Below are 9,821 nucleotides of genomic sequence, written 5' to 3' on the forward strand. Positions count from 1 at the left end.
GAATTAGCGACCGTCGGCGCCATCTTTTCGTCCCACTGGCGTGAGCAAACAAGCAATTTCTTCGACCTCTAAATAGACCGGAGTCAACGACCTATCCGAATAAAAAGGCACCGCTGTTTTTGTATGGAATCGCAGGCGTTCGTCTGTAAGCAGTTACATTTGTCACGCAAAGGCAGACAAAAGTTAGAGGGACGAATTTCGAAAACAACCTACCGGCAACTTGAATTTCTCCTACGTAAGGACCTGAGACTTCCTAAATTCCAAAGTCGTACTTTCTCTGCCAGAAAGGGAACCGGAGTATCGTTGCGACTCCGAAAAATCTGTCATACGGATCTCTACAATTCCGATTTCTCCGACGTTCGATCCTAAGAGAATTCGACCTACGGACCGATGGCAACTCGATCGCGATACGTCGACGTTACGACGCCAATTTTCCTTCACAGCGATCGGATATTCACTCCGCTCTCAACTCCGTTTGCATCCATCGCACTGAGAAACACGAACAGAAACAACTGCTTGGGTGATGTACAACGACCTCCTACAACGACCCTGTACAGTCGAAGGAAAAACAACCGACTATCGAACTATCGCACACTCGCAAGAGAATAGTCGATCGCGAAAGACAATCGAATGGAGGCGCCAGAGGAAAAGCGTACGGCGATCTGGCGCTTAGCAGGTATTCGCTGGAAACTGTCACGGAATCTACTCCAAATTCGACTTAGCGTTCGTTACACCGATAAGAGGATAGAACGTGAACCGCGGTGCAAAGAGGTACACGCTGCTCCTCTCTGGAAAAGGAGTCGGCGATCGGTGGAGCGGCGGTTCGCGATCGTTACGAGCCAAACACGCTTACCTGAACAGTTATGAATTCCGAGTGGCGCGGTATGTCGCCGCGCGGCGTCTCGTCGCTCTGTGGGCGTGTTTCAATATCGTTATCACTAAGTTAGCACCAAGAAGACACTGCACAGTACACACACACAGCACATCGTGGCGTTCGGATGGTTGCCCGCGTCGATAGCTGGGCCCCTGTGTATCGCGCGCGTCGTCCAAGTCGTCGTCCAAGTCGTCGTCCGAGTCGTGGCCGAGCCGTTCGTGAGAAACAACAGTACGATGTAACGAAACCGATGCACAGGGAAAACGAGCACGGTAAATCGTGCACGGAGAGCTGCTGGGCTTGGTGCTCGAACCGGGTCGTCGGGATGTCAGGTTCGCGTGTCTCCGCGAGTTCCCCTGGCTTTCCTTCTGCCGTCTGTTTTCCTCTCGCTCGACTGCTCGATCCGCGTTGGGAGGGGAGACAGATAGAGAGAGAGAGAGAGAAAGAGAGAGAAAGATTTTTGGAAGCACGCGCGCGCGCGCACGTAAACTCGAGTCGATGCGACTGTCGTGGCACCCGGCGCGGAACTAAGGCGAACGAAAACACCGGTCTCGACGTTCCCCTCGCGTTCACCAGCGTTCGTTAGGGTTCGCCAGCGTTCGGCACGACTCGGCACGACCCGGTCACGCCTACCGCCACGGACCAACCTACTAGCGGGCGTTTACTCCCTCCCCACCATCGAACCAACGAGAACGACCCAGCGGCGTTCGTGTTGCTTCTCCTGTCAACACCGAGCCTCTCCCTTCTTTCCAGCAGGACCCTAGCGGCGCTCCTTTTTCCGCGGTGCCTAGCCTCTTGTTTTTCCAACCGCGATTTCGCCTTTTTTTCTTTCCCTTGTTCGTTCTAGGGCTGCCCTCTTTACACTCGCTTGCCGAATCGACGATGTGCACGGAATCCGAGGATTCGCGGTTAATACGTTCGACAGAGCCGCTAACGAGTTTACGATTCCAGTTTCTTGCTTTCCGGTCGATCCGTCAACAGCAGCCGGCAAATTTACGTACCCGGCAGAAACGTCCCTATGCTCCTTTTCCCACTTTTCCAATCTTCTCGTCTCAGCCTTTCTCCGGCTCTCCCTCGAAGAAGGACTCGGCGTTACCCTTTAGCAAGATATTTCAGAGGAAATCGATACGAGAGATCGTGCGCACCGATCACGATCCCGTCTTGGTTGCTCGATACTTTTGCAACGTCGAGCAGAACGAGCGGAACAAACTGTTGGAAAATGAATCGCAATTAGCATAATCGCGACGTCTGTGTGTGAACGCGCGTAGGCACGTGACAGACTCTCTTCAGCAACCGATAACGGTTACACGCGTTTTTCCTTTTTCTTGTCACGAACGTCGTAAACGAGAGACGTGTGCTTAATTAATATTGCGAGTGCGAACCGCGGCCAAACGTTGTATCCATAGTAACCCATTATCGAAACACCGTATCTACCTACATACCTACATTATTTGAAAAGACAGCGCTGGAAAATCCATCGGAGACGAATCTGGATCGGAGGTTCGGCGAAGGATAGCGGCGAGCAGGAGGCCGATTAACGGAGCAAATTTTTCAATCGCATTGCTAGGGACAGTGTACGTGAAAGCGTCTATCTGAGCGATGATCTTCGCGCGGGGCACGCGCCGTGCCTCCCGTTTTCCTCGATCCGATCTAAATTTGGGTCGACCGATCGCGCAAGGCATCTCTTTCATCGCCACAAACGCACACAGGCGCGCCTACACCTGCGTAAAGGCACGCGCTCGCACACGCTCGCGACAGAGAACGATGAAATCAGCGCACTGATCCGACGGAATTATTCAACACCTCCCTAGCTAGCGGCCGCATCTACATAATATTCGTTCGTTCGATAAGCTGGATTTCACCGGGGGACATCTTTACGGTACTTGCAAAGTCTAGGAACCAGCAGCAAGCCACTCGCCCTTGCACTTTGCCTTCCACCACACCGAGTTTTCAATAATCCTCGTCGAACGTTTCTCGGTTGCTATCTGTTGGTCGAGAATTAACCGGTTCAGCCAAACGATGCTGCATTTTCCATTGCTATTTTCTTGCTCCCTTAGCGGATCGAGAGAAAGTTCATGAAACGGAGATTACAGAAAGATAATTTCATGGCACGGAATTATATTTACTGTACGAGCTAAACTTCCAGTACGAAAGTTAGAAAAATGCACTGCGAGTGTTTCGAGTTAGCTGGTTGTCGCTCGAAAATCTTTCAATTTTCATCAAAGTACGCATCAACCACTAAAGGACTGTATTTGTATCTATACGACCGAATATCAGGCCGCGCGTTTAAATCGTAAGAAACAGAACTAGACTCTTAGAAAACATGTTGCGTGTGTAGATATCTGTATCGAATTTCGTGAACGAACGAACAGTGATAACGTGTAACGAGCAGCAAAGGTGCATTTATACGCAATCGTGCAATGTTGTTTCCATGTGCTGACCGTGCAACGCACCCGAATTGGTTACCATAGTTTTATATGTAACAGTTTAGGTATTATACATCATCCATACCGTGTTCGTCAACATCCACGGTGTCCACGTTTCCCAGTCACATTTCCTAGTCTCCGATGTTTCCGTTGTTTCCTCGTCTGTCTGGTTCAGGAGACGTACGAACATCCGACAGCGTACGAGGAAGGTGTTCGTACGTCTCCCACGAGAACATCTCGACGAATACCAGGAAGAAATTGAACAACCTGAACCAGTGTCGCTGCAATGAGAAATAAATCGAAGATTAGCACATTTGATCTTTGTATCTGCCTAGGCGAATTATTACAAAAGGCTGTTACAAATGTTAGTTGGATTGTACGATGAAACTCGTAGAATAAGAAATCTGTGTAACAACAACGCGATCTTGGCCCGTTGGATTTTATTTTTTTTTTTTTTTTTTTTTTTTTGACGGACCTTAAAACGGCGGAACGTGGTCCCTGGATCTCGCGAAAACTGTTGAAGACACGTAGCGAAGGGGTAACGTGCCGAAATATTTATAACGAGCAAACATTTGTAAATTTCCCCGGCGTTCCATTGTAAAACACTTTGCACGTTAGGTTAGACGCGCGGTTATCGGCGATCTACGCAAATTTGTCGTGCAAATATTCCGAGTCGCCGGGGGTTATTAATGTATTCAAAGCAGGCCGTACGAGCATATGGTACGTGCACGGTCTGATGGAACGATTTGGCAGCGTCGAGCCGCAGTATCTGCCAATCGGTGGTGAGAACTGCATTAAATTCGCTCGGGAACATTGAATTTTCCACTGGCGCCCGTTCTATCGCCGCGGATATTCACCGCGTGCCGCCGATAATTGCGCTATTCCGCGTGCCGTTCGAAGAAATCTCGTCCGCGTTTCTTCCAATTTTTCATCCGCCGATTCAACTACGCCGCGCGCTCCGCATCACGCGTACTTTTAAATTATCGAACGTTGTCGAACAATCCAAAAAAAAATAGGAAAAACCAGCATTCGTATTTCGCGATGCGTTCGTGTTAAACACGCGGATAAAGTCAAACACGCGGCGAAAGACAGGTATCGTAGGAAAATCTTGCTGCCACGCGACATCGTGGCAAGTAAAGATCGATCGTCGACCTGTTGGAGACTGAAATTCGCTATTGTAATTTTCGTATGTCGGAGATGTGGACCGATAAAACGACGAACGACAGAATCAGGTTGGAGATCGGCCGGTAATTCGATGGTACGTTGTTCGGTTTTGGAGCGGGTCGGGCGAACATACAGAGCTTACGTGTCTACCTAGATACAGGTACACGCGTGCACGCGTTTCCGTGAGCCGATCTGGATGCCGGCGGCCTATCTAGATGAGATACGACGATTAAGATACACGCCCCTCCTCCGAAAACCAGAGGCCGGAAAGCAACGAGAGATGAGACGACAAGAGAGCACCGACTGGCGTTACAAGTTGGCCCAGGTCGGGCGATCCGATAGCGGCTGACTTTTCCGATCCGCTCTATCGCGATGCAGCCGCGAGAACTCGTCGATAACGTCGCCGAACGGCGTTAACGAGTAACCGATTGACTCTGACGATCGATAGGTATCGATAACGCGTCAGCTTTCTTTCGTCCTATCGCGTAATTCCAAACCTGTTCAAATTCTAAAGAATATAGTCCACTGCAAAATACTTTTGCTAGCAAAGTGCATTTCTCTGGGAATAGAAAAAGGCCGATCGTTGATTTATGCTTCCTCTGTGAGATCGTTAACAATCCGCGCGTTACTGCACCGGTTTCGACGTTGTCCTCTACACGCAATCCGCTATTCGGACTTGTCTTCCACCTAAAAGCGTTCTAAACGCGCCGATTCGGATCCGATCCGCGAGATCTGTTCACGGGCCAACGACCTTCGACGCGCGATCGCTCTGCGGATCGCTTTCTACCTTCGAGACTCGGGAAAATTCTCGAGGAACATTAGCTTTCAGACGGAATTTCGGTGTATTTTGTAGCACTTATTCGCCTATTTTTGTCTATTTATACGTGTGCGTATGCGTTTTCTTATCTCTACTGCTGTCTTTTATTCTCCTCGTTTCTCTTCTCTGTGACGCAAATACGCGACACGTACACGGAGTAACCTTCCACGCAACTTGCTAATCGCCCTCTTACCTCGTACGACGATAACGTACTCGATCATCGCGATAGACGACGAGTTTTACCGAAAGCTACAGCAAGAATCGTCCAATATATCGAAAATAAACAATCTTGGGACGATAACGTAAACGGCGGAACGTAAATTCCATTTACAACGAACGATATTCTTTCGTTGTCTTATCGACCATCGGTTGCCAACATCGGCCCGACCCGAACTAGGATCGACGATGCGAAAAGAGCTCTCAGGCTTTCGGCTAATCGCAAGAACAACGTAATAGGCGCTTTACCGAAAGAAGCATCTCGGCGAGGAAAGGGTTCGGTGATTCTGTGGTCGGGCCAAGTCGGTTCGATTCCGTGGCGGGAAGGACGCGTGTCTCGCTTTCACGGCGCTGCGGGTCGGCTGGGTGGGGGTAAAAGCGCGGTGTGCGTGTGGCGGTGGTGGGGGAAAGGGACGTGGACGGGTTGGCGGCGTTGCCGGGTCGCCGGGTGGCTGGAGTACCGACGGAGAGTACAACCGAACAATCTGTAGAAGCTTGTTCGGGACGAGAGAAGTCCGTAGATCAGCCAATCAGATAGGCATACCCCCCCTCTCGTCCATTGTCACAAAATGGCGGCCCTAAATCAGCCAGACTCCGCCTATCGCGACCCCCACCCTCTGGCGCCTCCAGCGCCGCGTCATGAAAAACTCCGCCTATCGATTCATTTTTACCGCTCTTGTTTCCCCTCTCTTCCCCTCTCACTCTATTTCCCCTCTCTGTTCTATCTGTTTGTCTGTCTTTCTCTCTCTCTCTCTTTGCCGTTCTCCTGTCTTCCCGAGGAGTCTCGGGATCTTCTACCTACATACGGGCCGTGCGTCTCGATTTCCAGCGGTTATTCGGTCTGGAAAATCGGAAATGGAAAATATCGTAGAGATCGTTTGGAGATGGAAGATAACGAGGGTGAATCATCTAAGCGCCGGATACTCTTCCGGGATAATACGCTTCCGAGTGACTTTCTATTCCCCAAATTGGCCTTCGTTTAGCCTCTAATTGCTACTAATAGCCCTAACGATAATCCGACCTTGTAATTTGTCCACGCTGCCCTGTCCATTCTCCATTTCGCATAGAGTAGCTCGTCCAGCACCGCTTAGCTATTCGTCCCGCGTACTCCTTCATCCGGAATAATAAATCGGCGTCGATATCTTTGCTCCAGGAAGACTCACGTAGCCACCTGATCTATGGCCATTCTCCTAACTTTATCCGCTGGCGAGCCGAATAAAAATCGGCTGGAAGGCGCGCTCCGGCCATCGATTCCAAGTAGCTGCGAGTTATAACGCGAGCGGACCACGATATTCGCTAGTTACAACTCACCGAATTCGAAAATTGTGAAATAGGTCGATGTACCGAGAACCCGGACGTGTATCGTCCAAACGATTCTGTAATCTCGGCTCGATCTTAGTCTTCCAAGTACCTACGCGCAAAAACGCCCAAGTGGGCATCTACCTATTTAGATTCTGTCGTTCGGGTTGCTACTTTACCGTGTGTACCGTGTAGAGTATGAGGTGGTTGTTGGTGAAGCTACCCACAAAAAACACTCTTGATATTTAACAAAAATAGCTTTTTAAACTATTAGCAATCAACGATCAACAATTAATGATTAACAATTAACAATGAACGATTAGCTATCAACAACGATTAACGATCAACGTGAGGCAGTCGTTGGTGAAGGTGCCCACAAGAAACACTCTTGATGTTCAATAAAAAAGTTTATTAAACTATTGGCAATCAACAATCAACAATCAACGATCAACAATCAACAATCAACAATCAACAATCAACAATCAACGATCAACGATCAACGATCAACGATCAACGATCAACGATCAACGATTAACAATCAACGATCAACAATCAACAACTTATGGTCAACAATTAACGATTAACGATTAGCTATCAACAACAATTAATAATTAACGATTAGCTATTAACACCAATTAACTATCAACGTGAGATAGTCGTTGGTGAAGGTGCCCACAAGAAACACTCTTGTTCGACAAAAAAGGCTTATTGAACTATTAGCAATCAACAGTCAACAATTTACGGTTAACAATTAATAAATAACAATTAGTTATCAACAATAACTGACGATCAAGGTGAGGCAGTCGTTGGTGAAGATGCCCACAAGAAACACTCTTGTTGTTCGACAAAAAAGTTTATTAAACTACTGGCAATCATCAACGATCAACGATCAACGATCAACGATCAACGATCAACGATCAACGATCAACGATCAACAATCAACAATGAAAAATCAACGATCAACGATCAACAATCAACGATCAACGATCAACAATCAACGATCAACAATCAACAACTTATGGTCAACAATTAACGATTAACGATTAACTATCAACAACAATTAATAATTAACTATTAGCTATTAACACCAGTTAACTATCAACGTGAGGTAGTCGTTGGCGAAGGTGCCCACAAGAAACACTCTTGTTGTTCTACAAAAAAGTTTATTAAGCTACTAACAATCCACAATCAACAATTTATGATCAACAATTAACGATTAACGATTAGCTATCAACAACAAATAACGATTAACGATTAACAACAATTAACGATTAAAGATTAAGAATCAAGAGTTAATAATCACATCTCCGGAATTGCGTTTGCTTCGCTATGACGCTAAACCTGTCGCATTTCGCAGCTCGGAGCAGAATGAATATTGTTCGGAACCAAACGGATTCGTTTCTTCGTTGCCTTTCGATATCGCCACTATGCACATATTCTTCCGAATATTCGGCGAAGGAACCGTAGGGATATCGATGGGACATTAGGCACATTGACCTTACGTTTTGAAGGTATAGCGCTTTGTGTCGCGAAGCTGTTGGAAAGTTTCGTGGTCGAGTGCCGTCACAAATATTATTCGGCATATTTAGTTACGCACAGCTACTTAAAGTTTCTTCTAATTTTACTCTGCTTTTAACGTACGCGTTCGGTTCGTGAGCGAGTGATAATAGCAATTTAGGTTACGAAATCGGTAGCTTTTTCTCAATAATTATCCGATATTCCTAGCTTCTATCCTCGCTTTATTATCAGGGTTTCACCCGATAGAGCAGCAATTGGCCGATAATTTTCTGTCTCTGTACGCGCGTGACCTTAGGTTCATCGGGTTGCCACGTTATCGCGACTACTTGCACTTTCACCGAGCGCGTATTTTAACCACAACCATCCCCCTTCTGCCTCACCCTCCGCCTGATAATCCAGATTTAGCGAAAGCAGCCTTTGGAATAAGCGGCGCGCGAAATAATCCCGCCTCTCACCGGGGTCGAAGCTCATTATCGTTAAATGTGTTCGGAAACTCATTTGGCCGGCAGCGGTCGCGAATAAAGTTCGATCGAATTATTTGTCGACCGCGAGAGTTCGTTTTCGGCCTGCTGCGCCACGATTAAATCACACCTCTAACGATTACTCTATTGACTGCCCTATGCGTCGCTCTAATGACCATTTCGCGCGATACACTGCACTCGTACCGTGTACAGCAACTCGTCGATCGGATATCCGCGGTAACACGGTTACCAGCAATTCGCTCGGATATTTTATTCGGCCATTCAGTCGGCGATCCTAGCGTTGTAAAAAGGAAGAAAGAATATTAATTGTTAAGGATAGCTCGTGTAAGGTTCTCGGCTAATGTCGCTGATTTTGCAATCTCATTCTGGAATTTCCGAAAAAGTCCTACTCGCTATGTTTCTCGTAATTGATCGGTCGTCATGAACATTACTGGGGGCAGCTGCCCTTGAGGAGCCATTGTGTTCTCTTCGACACAAGTTCGGAGTAGAGTAACCTGATTCGAATTCCATCGTCCACGACAAAGTACCTGCGGAGGACTCGTGTAGAGGATGTTCGATCGTGAGATCTGTTAGATGAGATTGCTCGTTGTTGAAACTGTAGAATATATTTAAAAATAATTAAATAAATTGATATACGGGCAATATTCCCTGAGAGGATCGTACAGTGTATAAGTCGCAAAATAAGATCGCTGATAAATACTCGAGAGACACTCGTAGATACGATAACTGTTAGATAACTGGTTGATAACTGCTTGATAGCTAAACTCTTTTCGGTTGCGTCCGTTTATTTATACTGGCAGGGTCGGAAAATTCAAATTCGTCTTTGTTCGACATTATTTTATTTCGGAGTTTATTTATTAATACATTGTATATTCTAACGATATTGCTGCAACAATGATAAACAACATGATTTGAATTGTCCTGTAGCTCATGTGCCGCTACATACTTTTTATCTTCGACTTGTTTAAAACGAGTCTTCTGCCAAAGTAAGACAATATTTCTAATATTGAAACGAGATCAAACGA

General features: G+C 47.0%; 1 protein-coding gene and 1 pseudogene across 3 annotated transcripts in view; one reads left to right on the forward strand and one right to left on the reverse strand.

Moving 5' to 3' along the window:
- Positions 1-3,483, reverse strand: part of LOC117236484 (GATA-binding factor C-like) — a 90,256-nt gene extending 86,773 nt beyond the window's left edge. For 2 of the 3 annotated variants that reach the window (XM_033499487.1, XM_033499485.1), the window contains exon 1: positions 854-1,417. The gene's annotated coding sequence lies outside the window, so the exon portion shown is untranslated. Of the gene's footprint in view, positions 1-853; positions 1,418-3,385 lie in introns of those variants that run through there. The other variant, XM_033499486.1, reaches the window with a different exon arrangement.
- A 3,511-nt stretch (positions 3,484-6,994) lies between these two features.
- On the forward strand, positions 6,995-7,843 carry LOC117236583 (annotated as a pseudogene).
- Positions 7,844-9,821: the final 1,978 nt, after the last annotated feature.

The sequence above is a fragment of the Bombus vosnesenskii genome, unplaced genomic scaffold, assembly GCF_011952255.1.
Source record: "Bombus vosnesenskii isolate JDL3184/JDL3185 unplaced genomic scaffold, Bvos_JDL3184-5_v1.1 scf7180000013349, whole genome shotgun sequence".
Lineage (NCBI taxonomy): Eukaryota > Metazoa > Arthropoda > Insecta > Hymenoptera > Apidae > Bombus > Bombus vosnesenskii.